The sequence below is a fragment of the Mytilus galloprovincialis genome, chromosome 7 (assembly GCF_965363235.1).
Source record: "Mytilus galloprovincialis chromosome 7, xbMytGall1.hap1.1, whole genome shotgun sequence".
NCBI classification, from domain to species: Eukaryota; Metazoa; Mollusca; class Bivalvia; order Mytilida; family Mytilidae; genus Mytilus; species Mytilus galloprovincialis.
In genome coordinates this window covers 4,590,374-4,609,606 of record NC_134844.1, presented here as the reverse complement: position 1 = coordinate 4,609,606, position 19,233 = coordinate 4,590,374, and the positions used below count along the sequence as shown (strand labels likewise).

Here is a 19,233-nt window from a genome sequence, read left to right as displayed (position 1 = left end):
CTATAAAATAATTTTCTTTATTCGTGAACTGCAAAACACAACAAATTAATTTACCCGTCATCATGAAAAATAAACTGAAAAAGCACATCGAATGAGATATATGTTTTATTTTTTCTATATGCAAATTCATGTTAAAGGCAAAACTGAACTAAACAATACAATTCCTAAAAAACAATAAAGATAATCCAATCAATTTTGTTGATTGGATAATTCATGGCTCAGTAGTTGTGTAATCAGTGACACGTGCCCTCATTATTTTATAAGAATTAACATATCTATCTAAGTTCGATTCAGGCGCGGATCCAGAGGGGGGAGGGGGGGTTGGAACCCCCCCTTTTTTGGCCGATCAATGCATTTGAATGGGGACATGTAGTTGAACCCCCCTTTTTTTGCCCTGGGTTAGGACCCCCCCCTTTTTAAAATGGCTGGATCCGCCCCTGCGATTTCAACTTCTACCAAAATTTAACTCTAAAATAAGAAGCGTATAACGAATATAAACATCCATCATGTGTACAGATATGATTACGGTAATGGGTCCTGAGTGCACTTTGTATGTCCTGAGTGCACTTTGTATGTCCTGAGTGCACTCGGGAGGTCCTGAGCGGTTGTTTTAACGTACCCGAAGAATAAATCATTTCCTGAACCTAAAATACATTTATCTGTAATTAAAGAAAATTCGCCTAAAACATTCTCTCATATATTTAAACAATTAATTGTAAAATAATTAATTCAACGTCGGACTTTCTGTCTGTTTACTAATACTTTTCTTGTTCAGTTTAGTTTATACCCATAATAGATGAACGGAAATAAGTACTTTTTAGGAAAATTTACAATTAGATGAACGGAATTAAGTACTTTTTTAGGAAAATTTACAACTCAAATTTTCAAAAACAAAATTCTACACTTTTTACCTGGATGTTTTTCTCTGTCTCGAAGCCGCAACCTTTGACCCCGTATCAAACGTAGCGACCAACACCTCACATGACGTATTCTCGATGTTGAGGTATTGACAATATACAATCACATTTATCAATCACATTTATCAATATACAGCAAGTAAGTAATTTGGTGTTGAATGCCAGTAGATCAGAATTTGTTAATTGAACTTTACCTGTTTAAGGGGCACTAGCTGCCAAATTCATGTTCTTCATCGATTTTAATAAAATTCACATAACGTGTATATAGTGTTGAATTGTTTATTAAAATGTTGCGCACAATCTTGGCTGATATGCATAAAACCATTATATTTCATGACACTGCATGAAAAAGAAATTGACTTATCGCATAATACCAGAACCAGAGACATATATATTGTATCTAATATCTCTGCCAGAACTAAAAAATAAACTACAGTAAGTCCACATACACATAAGAGGGTATGGATGTGAATTAACAGAATAGAGAACAAAGGACAAAGAAAAAAAAGGAATAAAGAATAGTGAAAGAAAGAGAATAATGGAAAAAAGTGTAAGTTATTAAAAATATAACTAAAACAAGAATGTGTCCCCAGTACACGGATGCCCCACTCGCACTATCATTTTCTATGTTCAGTGGACCGTGAAATTGGGGTAAGAACTCTAATTTGACATTAAAATTAGAAAGATCATACCATAAGGAACATATATACTAAGTTTCAGGTTGATTGGACTTCAACTTCATCAAAAACTACCGGTCTCGACCAAAAACTTTAACCTGAAACAGGACGAACGAACGGACGAACGAACGGAGGCACAGACCAGAAAAAATAATGCCCCTCTACTATCGTAGGTGGGGCATAAAAAGAAGACAGAAAAAAGACACCCCTCAGTGGCGGATCCAGAAATTTTCATAAGTGGGGGCCCACTGACTGACCTAAGAGGGGGCCCGCTCAAGTCACGCTTCAATGATTCCCTATATAAGCAACCAAATTTTTTCCCAAAAAGGGGGGGCCCGGGCCCCCTGGGCCCCCCTCTAAATCCGCCTCTGCCCCTCCGAGACGAGCCTTACATGCACTGTTATTACCCAGGCGGCTCATTTTATTTTGGCTTAGAAATAAACATTATTGACAAGTTTCCTTCCCCTGCATTCTCGATCCCACATGTAAATAGCACGGTGATTTCAAAAAGACATTGATACATCATTACAACACTTGCCGTCAGTATTTGAATATATTGATTAAGAAGGTATAGAAGATTAATGCACGCACACTATTATCCACCACTGGCCTAAATAGTTAGTCCGCAAACAACGAGGGTCATAAAAACCCAGCACTTTGAACACAGCCACCGGCATGGTGTGAATCTGAAAGCTTCCCACTATCCATTTCTACCCATAGAAAACTTTTGCCTTTCATTTATCAAAAATGAAATATGTTGATATTAATGGTATATAAGAATTATTTGGGAATTCAAACCATTCCTATTGTAAGTGATAAAACTAAATTTATATCAGGGTAATTGAAATGAGGAAAAAAAAGGGGGAATCAGGAGTTCAGGGCCCCCTGTTTGGGAAAAGAATTGGTTGATTATATATGGAATCACTGAGTCATGGCAGGAGCAGGCCCCTCTTAGGCAGTCGGTGGGCCCCACTTATGAAAAATTCTGGATCCACCACTGTGGTCATGGTGGTCTTCAGTTGTATTATCTTTAAAAAAAAAATTACACCTGTATAGTGTATATTCTTTAGTGTAAATCAAGGGGAAATACTGTGAACTATCTGTGCATTGGGGCTTATTAAAAGGTATTTCGGGGGGAAGAAAGAAGGGAGGGTGAGTCCATGGGAGGTAATCCCCACCCCTTTCAATTTGAGAATATGCTATTATCTTGTAAACGGTCCAGATCCCCATCCCTAAACCATATATATATTCTTGAATGGGACGATAAAACAAATCAAATGAAATTAAAAGGAGGTCTTTGGGGGTTACCCCACTCTGTTCAATTTGAGAATGTGCTATTATCTTGTGAACGATCCAGATCCCCACCCCTAAACCATATATATTCTTGTCGGGGACAATAAAATTAATAATGAAATAAAATAAAAGTGAAGTCCCACCCCCTCTAGTTTGAAAACTTGTAAACGGTCAAGATCCCCACCCCTAAACCATATTTATATATTCTTGTATAGAACAATAAAACAAATCAAAGGAAATATAGGGAGAGTCCATGGGGTTCACCCCCACCCCCACATGTTTGAGAAACTTTTAAATGGTTGAGATCCCCTGTCATCCAGTGGTTAGGTGAAAAAATTTCAGGATCCCTGATCCCCACCGTCAAACCATATATATTCTTGTATGAGACAATAAAACAAATCAAATGAATATAGGATCATCCCCTTTGTCTTTGGTTGGGAACCCCCCTTTTTAAAATGGCTGGATCCGCCCCGGCATACCATCTAGCTAGCTATAAAGGCTTTAAAAATATGAAATCAAACAAGGAAATTAACAGTGTAGGCAACTGTTTTGAATTTAAAAAAAAGTCTTTTACATATATATAACAATGTTAAATTTTTTGTGCATTTATTTTTGCTTATCGTATTTTCAATAATAGACAAAATTGCATGATTGAATATTGTAATTTAAGAAAAATCAGCATACATGATATAAAATGGGAAGTGGAAACTGGGAATTTGACAAAGAGACAACAACCCAATCAAAGAGCAGACAACGGCCGAAGGTCACCTATGGGTCTTCAATGCAGTGAGAAAAATTCGGCACTGGTCTTCAGCTCATAAATATGTATCAGAAATGAAAACGAGATACAGCTTTCAGTTGTATTAATAAAAACCTCACAATAAGTTCTGAATATCAGAATATACAGTATTGCAAGATTCTCTCAAAATGTACACATAGAGCTGAAAAACTGCCAGTGACTGTAAAATTAATCATGCTTACATTAAAGTCCATGGAGTCCATCTTAATATGCATACTCTCGTACAAAGAAATATAAGTTTGTAATAGACATCAAGTTTTCAAAAATAAGAGTATCTATATAGATGCCATTAATTTACGACAAGATCTTAATCAAGTAATAATTTCGGTTTGTTTAAATATTTCGGAGGTTAGTATGACCTCCTCTTTGGTGATGATGTTTTCGTTTTAAAGTTGGGAAAATTGTTTGTACATGTACCAACAAAAATAAAAACACAAATTCAATCTAGAATTATGTTTTTATCATGTTTATCATTTTTTTATGTTTAGGTTGTCAGCAAGATGAAAAGGACAAGTATGCAGTTCAAAATTCAAAATGTGGATAAGTTGAGGTTCTAGGTCTTACCTTTGCAGATTTTCATATTTTGCATGAATGAATTCAAAAGTTATATGATGGACAGCAGAGAAAGAAAAAAACAACTTTTCAATTATCCTGCTCCTGGATAAATGTAAAACATCTTGTTTTTCGGTAAGTTTTATGCTCTGTTTTGATAGTGTTAGTGCATTCATCTTTCCAGTCTTTCCTCTAAATTGTAAGTTTTTGGTGAGTGTTCACCATGAATTTCAGTAAGTAACTTGTGGATTTACATGTATATACTCAACATTTAGTACTAATATTAATGGGATTTTAGCATGACATCCTGCCAAATGCTTGTTAATCATGTTTATGTTCCAGAACAAACAAGTATTTGGACTGTACGCATACAGTCTGCCCAATTTTAAGAAGTTGGTCAAGTTTATTACAAACAAATGTACAGTACAGATCAACATAACTGAAATCTTTAATAGATTAATACAAAAAGTTTAATTGCAGTTAAAATAAAAACACAGGTTTGGTTGAGCTGGTACCAGACAGTACAAGTATACTTAAATGGTCTGACTGTACACATATGGTGGGACTGTAAGTTCTGGACCATAAAAGTAAGATCCGAATACTGATATGGTCTGGAACATTTATACATGTCTTAAAATAAATATCAAACACATTGGTGTTTTTGAACTTGGTAATAAGTTATGTGATAGAACTATAATGTTTTGGGATATCAAAATCAAAAATATCCCATTTTTACTTTTAATAAAGAAGAAGATTATTGATGTATGTTTAAATGTATATTAAAATGAGACAGCAAGCCAACAACACAAAAAAAAAGGATAAAACATACATATTTTGTTTGTATCAATGTTATAATTTCCAATATGTTCAAGGTATTTTTTCATTGAAATAAAACACAAATTGAAATCTGTCTGAACTTCAAAAGCTTAAAGAAATATTGTTTCTGTTGTCTGCATTTTGTATAATATATTGCAAATTCTTGTGAATAATGGAATGTTATTATAGTTGTCTAAAGTTTTAACTTTTAACATTGATCTTTATACTGTAAAATTCATAAATTATTGCGTGCATTTATTATTGCGATTCTGTCATTTTAGACTTAAATGCGATTTTAAATTTTACGATTTTGAAAAATCCTGTTTAATCCATATAAAATATTTCATAATACGAGTTTAAATTATTGCGTTTACAACTCCGTTGCATTTTTCGCAATAAAAAAAACTTGCATTAATTCCGAATTTACAGTATATATATATATTATGTATATAACTTGGGAAAATACCCAAATTTTATAAAGAAGAATAAATTAATTGATTGTTATATGGTATTAGAATAGGAAGATGTGGTATATTGCTAATTTGACAACCCTCCATCAGAGACCAAAGGATGTAGGCCGTTAGCAACTGATGACACTGGACAACCTTTAACAATCAGTAAAATCCATACCGCATAGCTATTTTTATTGAAAATCATATTATTGCTACATGTATGAAAACAATTTTGTATAATCCATTACTTTAGATTTTATTGGTTCTTTTTCAGAAGGATTGAAATTCACCACCTAAAATAAATGGAGAAAACATAGAAACAAGACCAGAATAAATTCAAAGAAAAAAGTTGGATCAGTTATTATTTTCATCACTCAGTCAATGATTTGAAGTTCTTTTAAATTCAAAAAAATATTGAAACCACAATAATGTCAAAGTTCTGTGCTGAATGTCCAAAAAGTGGACTATACCATCAAACAATGCTGGATGATAAGAAACTATTAATGTTTTGTGTTGAGGGATATTGTGAAAAAAATAGATTTACTTAAATAGCTACTAGTATGTTAAGCCTAACAATAGAGTTTTTATTGATTTCAAATGGCAAATAATTGTGTTTCAAGAAAGTATTCTATAATTCATGAATAAACATATATTGATACTTACATTATCTGCTTTGTTGTTTAAAAGTTTAGTTTTGAACAGTTAAAGAACAATATGCTAAATTAACATTTCCCAAGAAAAAAAGATATTCAATTAAAAAGATTCATCTTTTAATAATTTACTACCAAATAGAATACATTGTAACATACACATTACTGTTTATTTATATCTATATATTTACAATTAGAATCCCATAGGATTTTAATTTGTCCCATGGGATATTAAAAATCCCATGGGATAATAAAAATCCCATGGGATTTTTTTTGTCCCATGGGACTACAATAATCCCATGGGACAAAAAAAATCCCATGGGATTTAACCAAAATCCCATGGGATAATGGTAAATCCCATGGGATTTTGCCCTGTCCCATGGGATATTGAAAATCCCATGTTTTTATAATTCAAATTGCAAAATAAATATGAAAGTAACTGTAGAAAACCAATGAAATTATTGAATCCCATGTAATTCTGCACATTTTGGTTATATACATGATATTGTAGCTCTTGTTTGAGGCGGCGGCGGATTTGCAAATGAGTGTTTTGCAAATTAAAAGTGTCCAGTGTTATAGATTGGTCACAAAATAGTATCAAGTTTAAATCAATATCAACTCCATAAGCAGACAGTTTATCAAGGAGTGTGATCCTGTTAATATTGTATGATGACAATCAAAAAAATTATGTTGGTTGTCTTCACATTTATATAAACATTTAGGACAGGAAGGTTCTTTTGTCAAAAATTCATGAAACAAGTGAGAATTTAAATTACTTGCATCGTTTCGTAATTGACAATGATGTTAAATTTTCTTATACCTGAACAAAAATATTTAGGAGGAATCTCTGGTTTATATAATTTATCAAGTACAGATTAGAACTGGTTAATCGACAAAGCATTTTTAGCATTAGTATCTTATTCATTCCAGAGTTTAACAACAGAAGGGATGAAACTTTTATGATATGAAACTGTTCTGCACCTTGGGATGGTATAATTCTGAGAGTCTCTCCTAAGATTGTAATCATTCGGTGTGAGAAAACAAGGTTCTAATAAATCTATCATATAACTTGGAGAAAATCCATTTTTTATTTTATAAAATGTAGTAAGTTTATGCTTCTTCCTTCTGTCTGGTAATTTTTCAAGACCTATTTCATTGTATATTTTTTTAAGAGAAGTTGTACGTCGGAGACCAGTAATAATACGAGCAGCTTCAATTTGAACACTTTCTAATAAGTTAGCTTCTTGTAAAGTACAATTATCCCATATAATGTTTGCATATTCTAGAATAGGGCGAATAATTGCTGTATAAATTGTAATAAGTACATTTCGATCCAAACTATATTTTACTTGTCTTAATAAATGTAATCTAGAACATGCTTTTTTATAAGTTGCATTTATATGTAATTTCCAATTAGCCTTACTCTCAAAGTTTAGACCTAGGTGACAGTGACTTTTAACTTCTTTTATTTGGTCCCCTCCAATGCCAAAGTATAAAGGGGGAGGATTGATATCTTTTCTAGAAAATAAAAGGGTTTCTGTTTTGGAGGGATTAAAGGTTACAGCCCAGTTTTCAGCCCATGTTTTAATCCTCCCAAGATTATCAGTCAAAGACATAGAAACAGTATCATAGTCATCATCAATAATGGCATATAAAGAGGTGTCATCTGCAAATAATCTAATATGATTACTCATATTTTCCACAATGTCATTAATATAAGTTAAAAAAAGGAATGGACCCAGTACCGAGCCTTGGGGTACCCCAGCACTGGTACCTTTTTGAGATGAATAAAACCCATCCAAAACAACTTTCTGGCATCTGTCACCTAGGTAATCTCCAATCCAATCAATTAAATTACTATGGATACCAAAAACTTTCAATTTATATAGTAAACCATCACATCATGCCAAACTTTGTCAAAAGCTTTGGAAATATCGCAAAAAATAAAGCGAATATCTTTTCCTTGATCAAGATTGGAAATAATAGTATTATATATTTCTGCTAGTTGATTTACTGTACTATCACCTGGTTGAAAACCAAATTGAAATTTACATAATAAATTGTGATCTTTCATGTAATTAAACAAATGCTTGAATAAAATTTTCTTCATAATTTTGGATATGATACTTGTAAGCGAAATAGGTCGGTAATTAACTGGATCATGACAACTTCCCTTTCCCTTAAAAATAGGAGGGAGCGATCACTATTGTGTTTCTGTGTAGAAAGTTACGATGTTAAACTGTATGATATAGTTATAGAGCCCATCTTCGCTAGCCAAAGGTTGCTGTCTCCTCCTAGGAGGGAGCGATCACTTTTGTGTTTCTGTGTAGAAAGTTACGATGTTAAACTGTATGATATAGTTATAGAGCCCATCTTCGCTAGCCAAAGGTTGCTGTCTCCTCCTATGAGGGAGCGATCACTATTGTGTTTCTGTGTAGAAAGTTACGATGTTAAACTGTATGATATAGTTATAGAGCCCATCTTCGCTAGCCAAAGGTTGCTGTCTCCTCCTATGAGGGAGCGATCACTATTGTGTTTCTGTGTAGAAAGTTACGATGTTAAACTGTATGATATAGTTGTAGAGCCCATCTTCGCTAGCCAAAGGTTGCTCTCTCCTCCTAGGAGGTAGCGATCACTATTGTGTTTCTGTGTAGAGAGGTACGATGTTTAACTGTATGCTATAGTTATAGAGCCCATCTTCTCTAGCCAAATGTTGCTCTCTACTCCTATGAGGGAGCGATCACTATTGTGTTTCTGTGTAGAAAGTTACGATGTTAAACTGTATGATAGAAGTTATAGAGCCCATCTTCGCTAGCCAAAGGCTGTCTCCTCCTATGAAAGGTACAAACTGTATGATATAGTTATAGAGCCCATCTTCGCTAGCCAAAGGTTGCTGTCTCCTCATAGGAGGTAGCGATCACTATTGTGTTTCTGTGTAGAAAGTTACGATGTTAAAATGTATGATATAGTTGTAAGAGCCCATCTTCGCTAGCCAAAGGTTGCTCTCTCCTCCTATGAGGGAGCGACCACTAGTGTGTTTCTGTGTAGAAAGTTACGATGTTAAAATGTATGATATAGTTATAGAGCCCATCTTCGCTAGCCAAAGGTTGCTGTCTCCTCCTATGAGGGAGCGATCACTATTGTGTTTCTGTGTAGAAAGTTACGATGTTAAACTGTATGATATAGTTATAGAGCCCATATCTTCGCTAGCCAAAGGTTGCTCTCTCCTCCTATGAGGGAGCGATCACTATTGTGTTTCTGTGTAGAAAGTTACGATGTTAAACTGTATGATATAGTTATAGAGACCATCTTCGCTAGCCAAAGGTTGCTCTGTCCTCCTATGAGGGAGCGATCACTTTTGTGTTTCTGTGTAGAAAGTTACGATGTTAAACTGTATGATATAGTTGTAGAGCCCATCTTCGCTAGCCAAAGGTTGCTCTCTCCTCCTATGAGGGAGCGATCACTATTGTGTTTCTGTGTAGAAAGTTACGATGTTAAACTGTATGATATAGTTATAGAGCCCATTTTCGCTAGCCAAAGGTTGCTCTCTCCTCCTATGAGGGGACTGGACTGTAACTTTAGGCTAGCAAACATGTTGTAAAGATAGAAACCAGGAGTTATCCTTGAATTTTACTGTGTTCTTTTTTAAACGAATTCAAATGTAATGTTAAAGCATTGAATATTTTTTCTGAACTTCATTATAAGGTATCATTGTCAGGTATACCACTAGTATATATGTATATACCAGGAAACATGTACATGTATTGCACTACTTTAATCGTTTCTGTTATTTATTAGATATAGGTTACACTGTTAATTTATTTATATTTATAGGTTACTATTGTTGCTTTTTACATACATAATTGTACGTGTAAGTCAATAGATCTCTACATCAAAAACAACACAATCGTAGAAATCTTTGTTCAACTATAAAACATAGTATTTTTTAATGTCCTACACATGTTTTTATCCTATCTGTAATTACAGCTTGGAGTATCTATTTAAACCTTATAAGTCATATGCACATTAAGAAATGATACAATAAATTACATGCACGTTAGACGTAGGAAGAAGAAAGACATGAACACAGTCATGGGTGTTGGTGAAGTTTGCATTGCTGCTGGAGTTTTTATCACGTGAATTCTATTTTTTTTAAAGACGTCATCTTTAACATTGATTCATTTCGCTACAAGTAATGGTGTGGTTCATAAAGATAGATTGATGCATTTTATTAAAAAGAAAACGTTTTAAGTTAATTACTTTAACCGAATGAGTTTGTCTCTTTGAGGCATGCATTGATGAATTTATGATGATTTCATATCCTTCCGATATTTAAATGTTGCTGTTTTTTAATGTATGACTGAATTCAACGTGACCATGTTTTAAGTTCTTATGAGCAGATAGGGCATACTGAAATATTCGATGTTGGTATTGAGCATTCGTGTGCTTATTTCAGTTGAACGTGTTTAGATTAAAGGAAACAACTATGATTTCGAATCTTACAAATTTCAATAACAATATCAACTGAAGCCCGATAGAGTGACTGGGGGGATAGAAAAATGAAACTAAAATGATACACCTGAACGACAACCACTGAATTACAGGCTCCTGACTTGGCATTTCCAAATGGGGTGGGGCAAAACTAGTTTGTTGGCGCCAAATCCTCCCCTTAACCTACAACAGTGTTGTAACGGCATACTATATGAATAAACTTGGATGGAGAGTTGTCTCATTGGCAATCATACCACATTATCTTATATCTATGAGAAACAGCAAAAACAAAACCAACAGTCACTCACTTACAGGCTACTGACTTTGGACAGGCACATATAGAATGTGCTAGTAGGCTTGACACAATTTGAGGGCATCAACCATCCCTAATCAAGGACAGTGATGTAACAGTGCACCATAAGAACGAACTTTAAATAACAGTGGGAAAATGCTTAACTCATGAGATGGATACAAATAGAAAAACATCTAGTACAAAAACTATAGTGGACGTTACAGGGTACTTATATATCCTGGAAACAAAACGACTCGTAGTATAGATTTGAGAGTACTCACAGTTACTGACAGCTAGTTCAAAGACAAAAACTCTTAATAAAACGATAAAGCATCTTAAATTAAAATATCAACCAGTTCACATTTAACATCGAATGAATTTAGCGTAAAGACGTCATCAACAGTCAGAAAAAAACATGACTGTGTGCAAGGTCAGGATGACCAAGATAGAGGTATAGACAAGTTGTAGGGTCATGAATATGCATATTATGTTGATATAAGGTAGCATAATCAATATTAATATCAATAAAGCAAAATTCAAAAATTTAGCTACAGAGTTAAATTGGTAAACTTTTAGAACAAATTCTCAGACACGTCCTGTCAGAATATGGACGTTAAATCCGACGCCCCGTGTAAAGAGAGTGCCACAACCTTGCAACAGTTCTTTCATAGGTGGGTCGGTAGGTGATCTGTTGCAAGATTTAAGTTGGTCCCTATCAAATTTACCATAGTTTCCCTGACATTGATCACGAACGGCCTCTACTACAGAACACACTTATTGTATTCATTGTTAATTTGTCCTGACCATGCATAACATATTTGTCACTGGACGTTAAGCAACACGAACTCAATCAATTAATTAAACCCTGTTTTCCAGTGGTTGTCGTTCGATGCTCTGTTGTATAGTTAAACCCTGTAATCCAGTGGTTGTCATGCGATGCTCTGTTGTATAATTAAACCCTGTTATCCAGTGGTTGTCGTTCGATGCTCGGTTGTATAATTAAACCCTGTCATCCAGTGGTTGTCGTTCGATGCTCGGTTGTATGATTTTAATTAAATCCTGTTATCCAGTGGTTGTCGTTCGATGCTCGGTTGTATAATTAAACCCTGTTATCCAGGGGATGTCGTTCAATGCTCTGTTGTATAATTAAACCCTGTTAAACAGTGGTTGTCGTTCGATGCTCTGTTGTATAATTAAACCCTGTTATCCAGTTGTTGTCGTTCGATGCTATGTTGTATAATTAAACCCTGTTATCCAGTGGTTGTCGTTCGATTCTCTGTTGTATAATTAAACCCTGTTATCCAGTGGTTGTCGTTCAATGCTCTGTTGTATTCTATTAATTAAACCCTGTTATCCAGTGGTTGTCGTTCGATGCTCTGTTGTATAATTAAACCCTGTTATCCAGTGGTTGTCGTTCGATGCTCTGTTGTATAATTAAACCCTGTTTACCAGTGGTTGTCGTTCGATGCTCTGTTGTATAATTAAACCCTGTTATCCAGTGGTTGTCGTTCGATGCTCTGCTGTAAACTATTAATTAAACCCTGTTATCCAGTGGTTGTCGTTCGATGCTATGTTGTATACTATTAATTAAACCCTGTTATCCAGTGGTTGTCGTTCAATGCTCTGTTGTATTCTATTAATTAAACCCTGTTATCCAGTGGTTGTCGTTCGATGCTCTGTTGTATAATTAAACCCTGTTATCCAGTGGTTGTCGTTCGATGCTCTGTTGTATAATTAAACCCTGTTTACCAGTGGTTGTCGTTCGATGCTCTGTTGTATAATTAAACCCTGTTATCCAGTGGTTGTCGTTCGATGCTCTGCTGTCAACTATTAATTAAACCCTGTTATCCAGTGGTTGTCGTTCGATGCTATGTTGTATACTATTAATTAAACCCTGTTATCCAGTGGTTGTCGTTCTATGCTCTGTTATATACTATTAATTAAACCCTGTTATCCAGTGGTTGTCGTTCGATGCTCTGTTGTATAATTAAACCCTGGTATCCAGTGGTTGACGTTCGATGCTCTGTTGTTTAATTAAACCCTGTTATCCAGTGGTTGTCGTTCGATGCTATGTTGTATACTATTAATTAAACCCTGTTATCCAGTGGTTGTCGTTCGATGCTCTGTTGTATAACTAAACCCTGTTATCCAGTGGTTGTCGTTCGATGCTCTGTTGTATAATTAAACCCTGTTATCAAGTGGTTGTCGTTCGATGCTCTGTTGTATAATTAAACCCTGTTATCCAGAGGTTGTCGTTCGATGCTCTGTTGTATAATTAAACCCTGTTATCCAGTGGTTGTCGTTCGATGCTCTGTTGTATACTATAAATTAAACCCTGTCATCCAGTGGTTGTCGTTCGATGCTCTGCAGTATACTATTAATTAAACCCTGTTATCCAGTGGTTGTCGTTCGATGCTATGTTGTATACTATTAATTAAACCCTGTCATCCAGTGGTTGTCGTTCGATGCTCTGTTGTATAATTAAACCCTGTTATCCAGTGGTTGCCGTTCGATGCTCTGTTGTATAATTAAACCCTGTCATCCAGTGGTTGTCGTTCGATGCTCTGTTGTATAATTAAACCCTGTCATCCAGTGGTTGTCGTTCGATGCTCTGTTTTATAATTAAACCCTGTTATCCAGTGGTTGTCGTTCGATGCTCTGTTGTATAATTCAACCCTGTCACCAAGTGGTTGTCGTTCGATGCTCTGTTGTATAATTAAACCCTGTTATCCAGTGATTGCCGTTCGATGCTCTGTTGTATACTTTTAATTAAACCCTGTTATCCAGTGGTTGTTGTTCGATGCTCTGTTGTATACTATTAATTAAACCCTGTAATCCAGTGGTTGTCGTTCGATGCTCTGTTGTATAATTAAACCCTGTTATCCAGTGGTTGTCGTTCGATGCTCTGTTGTATAATGAAACCCTGTTATCCAGTGGTTCTCGTTCGATGCTCTGTTGTATACTATTAATTAAACCATGTCATCCAGTGGTTGCCGTTCGATGCTCTGTTGTATAATTAAACCCTGTTATCCAGTGGTTGTCGTTCGATGCTCTGTTGTATAATTAAACCCTGTTATCCAGTAGTTGTCGTTCGATGCTCTGTTGTATGATTAAACCCTGTTATCCAGTGGTTGTCGTTCGATGCTCTGTTGTATACTATTAATTAAACCCTGTTATCCAGTGGTTGTCGTTCGATGCTCTGTTGTATGATTAAACCCTGTTATCCAGTGGTTGTCGTTCGATGCTCTGTTGTATACTATTAATTAAACCCTGTTATCCAGTGATTGTCGTTCGATGCTCTGTTGTATAATTAAACCCTGTTATCCAGTGGTTGTCGTTCGATGCTCGGTTGTATAATTAAACCCTGTTATCCAGTGGTTGTCGTTCGATGCTCTGTTGTAAAATTAAACCCTGTTATCCAGTGGTTGTCGTTCGATGCTCTGTTGTATAATCAAATCCTGTTATCCAGTGGTTGTCGATCGATGCTCTGTTGTATAATTAAACCCTGTTATCCAGTGGTTGTCGTTCGATGCTCTGTTGTATAATAAAACCCTGTCATCCAGTGGTTGCCGTTCGATGCTCTGTTGTATACTATTAATTAAACCATGTCATCCAGTGGTTGTCGTTCGATGCTCTGTTGTATAATTAAACCCTGTTATCCAGTGGTTGTCGTTCGATGCTAGGTTGTATAATTAAACCCTGTTATCCAGTGGTTGTCGTTCGATGCTCTGTTGTATACTATTAATTAAACCCTTTTATCCAGTGGTTGTCGTTCTATGCTCTGCTGTATACTATAAATTAAACCCTGTTATACAGTGGTGGTCGTTTGATGCTCTGTTGTATACTATTAATTAAACCCTGTTATCCAGAGGTTGTCGTTCTGTGCACTGCTGTATACTATTAATTAAACCCTGGTATCCAGTAGTTGCCGTTCGGTGCTCTGTTATATACTATTAATTGAACCCTGTCATCCAGTGGTTGTCGTTCGATGCTCTGTTGTATAATTAAACCCTGTAATCCAGTGGTTGTCGTTCGATGCTCTGTTGTATAATTAAACCCTGTTATCCAGTGGTTGTCGTTCGATGCTCTGTTGTATAATTAAACCCTGTTATCCAGTGGTTGTCGTTCGATGCTCTGTTGTATACTATTAATTAAACCATGTCATCCAGTGGTTGCCGTTCGATGCTCTGTTGTATAATGAAACCCTGTTATCCAGTGGTTGTCGTTCGATGCTCTGTTGTATAATTAAACCCTGTTATCCAGTGGTTGTCGTTCGATGCTCTGTTGTATAATTAAACCCTGTAATCCAGTGGTTGTCGTTCGATGCTCTGTTGTATAATTAAACCCTGTAATCCAGTGGTTGTCGTTCGATGCTCTGTTGTATAATTAAACCCTGTTATCCAGTGGTTGTCGTTCGATGCTCTGTTGTATAATTAAACCCTGTTATCCAGTGGTTCTCGTTCGATGCTCTGTTGTATACTATTAATTTAACCATGTCATCCAGTGGTTGCCGTTCGATGCTCTGTTGTATAATTAAACCCTGTTATCCAGTGGTTCTCGTTCGATGCTCTGTTGTATAATTAAACCCTGTTATCCAGTAGTTGTCGTTCGATGCTCTGTTGTATGATTAAACCCTGTTATCCAGTGGTTGTCGTTCGATGCTCTGTTGTATACTATTAATTAAATCCTGTTATCCAGTGGTTGTCGTTCGATACTATTAATTTAACCATGTCATCCAGTGGTTGTCGTTCGATGCTCTGTTGTATAATTAAACCCTGTTATCCAGTGGTTGTCGTTCGATGCTCTGTTGTATAATCAAATCCTGTTATCCAGTGGTTGTCGTTCGATGCTCTGTTGTATAATTAAACCCTGTTACCAGTGGTTGTCGTTCGATGCTCTGTTGTATAATTAAACCCTGTCATCCAGTGGTTGCCGTTCGATGCTCTGTTGTATACTATTAATTAAACCATGTCATCCAGTGGTTGTCGTTCGATGCTCTGTTGTATAATTAAACCCTGTTATCCAGTGGTTGTCGTTCGATGCTAGGTTGTATAATTAAACCCTGTTATCCAGTGGTTGTCGTTCGATGCTCGGTTGTATAATTAAACCCTGTTATCCAGTGGTTGTCGTTCGATGCTCTGTTGTAAAATTAAACCCTGTTATCCAGTGGTTGTCGTTCGATGCTCTGTTGTATAATCAAATCCTGTTATCCAGTGGTTGTCGTTCGATGCTCTGTTGTATAATTAAACCCTGTTACCAGTGGTTGTCGTTCGATGCTCTGTTGTATAATTAAACCCTGTCATCCAGTGGTTGTCGTTCGATGCTCTGTTGTATACTATTAATTAAACCCTGTCATCCAGTGGTTGTCGTTCTATGCTCTGTTGTATAATTAAACCCTGTTATCCAGTGGTTGCCGTTCGATGCTCTGTTGTATACTATTAATTAAACCCTGTTATCCAGTGGTTGTCGTTTGATGCTCTATTGTATACTATTAAATAAACCCTGTTATCCAGTGGTTGTCGTTCGATGCTATGTTGTATACTATTAATTAAACCCTGTTATCCAGTGGTTACCGTTCGATGCTATGTTGTATACTATTAATTAAACCATGTTATCCAGTGGTGGTCGTTCGATGCTCTGTTGTATACTATTAATTAAAAAAAATTGAGAATGGAAATGAGGAATGTGTCAAAGAGACAACAACCCGACCAAATAAAAAACAACAGCAGAGGGTCACCAACAGGTCTTCAATGTAGCGAGAAATTCCCGCACCCGGAGGCGTCCCTCAGCTGGCCCCTTAACAAATATATACTAGTTCAGTGATAATGAACGCCATACTAATTTCCAAATTGTACACAAGAAACTAAAATTAAAATAATACAAGACTAACAAAGGCCAGAGGCTCCTGACTTTGGACAGGCGCAAAAATGCGGCGGGGTTAAACATGTTTGTGAGATCTCAACCCTCCCCCTATACCTCTAACCAATGTAGTAAAGTAAACGCATAACAATACGCACATTAAAATTCAGTTCAAGAGAAATCCGAGTCTGATGTCAGAAGGTGTAACCAAAGAAAATAAACAAAATGACAATAATACATAAATATTGTCATCCAGTGGTTGTCGTTCGATGCTATGTTGTATACTATTAATTAAACCCTGTTATCCAGTGGTTGCCGTTCGATGCTATGTTGTATACTATTAATTAAACCATGTTATCCAGTGGTTGTCGTTCGATGATCTGTTGTATAATTAAACCCTGTTATCCAGTGGTTGCCATTCGATGCTCTGTTGTATAATTAAACCCTGTTATCCAGTGGTTGTCGTTCGATGCTCTGTTGTATACTATTAATTAAACCGTGTTATCCAGTGGTTGTCGTTCGATGCTATGTTGTATAATTAAACCCTGTTATCCAGTGGTTGCCGCTCGATGCTCTGTTGTATACTATTAATTAAACCCTGTTATCCAGTGGTTGTCGTTCGATGCTCTGTTGTATACTATAAATTAAACCCTGTTATCCAGTGGTTGCCGTTCGATGCTCTGTTGTATACTATTAATTAAACCCTGTTATCCAGTGGTTGTCGTTCGATGCTCTGTTGTACAATTAAACCCTGTTATCCAGTGGTTGTCGTTCGATGCTCTGTTGTATACTATTAATTAAACCCTGTTATCCAGTGGTTGTCGTTCGATGCTCTGTTGTATACTATTAATTAAACCCTGTTATCCAGTAGTTGCCGTTCGGTGCTCTGTTGTTTACTATTAATTAAACCCTGTCATCCAGTGGTTGTCGTTCGATGCTCTGTTGTATAATGAAACCCTGTTATCCAGTGGTTGTCGTTCGATGCTCTGTTGTATAATTAAACCCTGTTATCCAGTGGTTATCGTTCGATGCTCTGTTGTATACTATTAATTACACCCTGTCATCCAGTGGTTGTCGTTCGATGCTTTGTTGTATACTGTGGATTCATTTATTTTCGTGGGTATCAATTTTCGTGGATTAAGGAAAACGTGCATGTTCGTGGATATTTGATTTCGTGGTTTTGCCGAAGTCTGCAGACAAGCCTATAGAAAATTTATTTTTCGTTCTACATTTAATTTCGTGGTTCACCTATACCCACGAAATCCACGAAAATTGGTATCCAACGAATAATAATGAATCCACAGTACTATTAATTAAACCCTGTCATCCAGTGGTTGTCGTTCGATGCTCTGTTGTATACTATTAATTAAACCCTGTTATCCAGTGGTTGTCGTTCGATGCTCTGTTGTATACTATTAATTAAACCCTGTTATCCAGTGGTTGTCGTTCGATGCTCTGTTGTATACTATTAATTAAACCCTGTTATCCAGTGGTTGTCGTTCGATGCTCTGTTGTATAATTAAACCCTGTTATCCAGTGGTTTCCGTTCGATGCTCTGTTGTATACTATTAATTAAACCCTGTCATCCAGTGGTTGTAGTTCGATGCTCGGTTGTATAATTAAACCCTGTCATCCAGTGTTTGCTGTTCGATGCTCTGTTGTATAATTAAACCCTGTTATCCAGTGGTTGTCTTTCGATGCTCTGTTGTATAATTAAACCGTTGTCGTTCGATGCTCTGTTGTATGATTAAACCCTGTTATCCAGTGGTTGTCGTTCGATGCTCTGTTGTATAGTTAAACCCTGTTATCCAGTGGTTGTCGTTCTATGCTCTGCTGTATACTATTAATTAAACCCTGTTATCCAGTGGTTGTCGTTCTATGCTCTGTTGTATAATCAAACCCTGTTATCCAGTAGTTGTCGTTCGATGCTCTATTGTATACTATTAATTAAACCATGTCATCCAGTGGTTGTCGTTCGATGCTCTGTTGTATACTATACAATTATGGCCCGTTGAAAAGGTGAATATCCAAAATTGTCAACACGAGAAGGTTATTTCAATGAGGGCGCAGCCCGAAGTGAAATAACTTTTAAGGGTTGACAATTTTGGATATTCATCGATTCTAAGGGGCCACAATTGTTTTATTATACCGAACTAACAGTGGAAATGCCTTTCGAACACTTTCTATATTTTTTAACTTTACATAACAAAGTCAAAGACAAACTGACGTTTAAAAATACATTTGTGACATTGTGTTCTAGAATTTCTAGAGTGTACAACAAAGGTAGAATCTTTTTGTGAAATATTGATGGCCCTGAAAAGGACCGTTAATCTTTAAGAGCTATCATCAGCTGCTGGCACTCTAATTCATGTCCAATGCCTTATTTCCTCGACTCTCGGTGGGCTTCCAGTGTAATGTGAACGCTGCCATTTTGT

General features: G+C 36.1%; 1 long non-coding RNA gene across 1 annotated transcript; it reads left to right on the top strand.

Moving 5' to 3' along the window:
• The first annotated feature begins 2,036 nt into the window (after positions 1-2,036).
• On the top strand, positions 2,037-6,170 carry LOC143082159 (uncharacterized). The gene is made up of 3 exons (XR_012980302.1): positions 2,037-2,162; positions 4,175-4,373; positions 5,781-6,170. It is a non-coding gene; the product is annotated as an uncharacterized LOC143082159 (long non-coding RNA).
• The last annotated feature ends 13,063 nt before the right edge of the window (positions 6,171-19,233 follow it).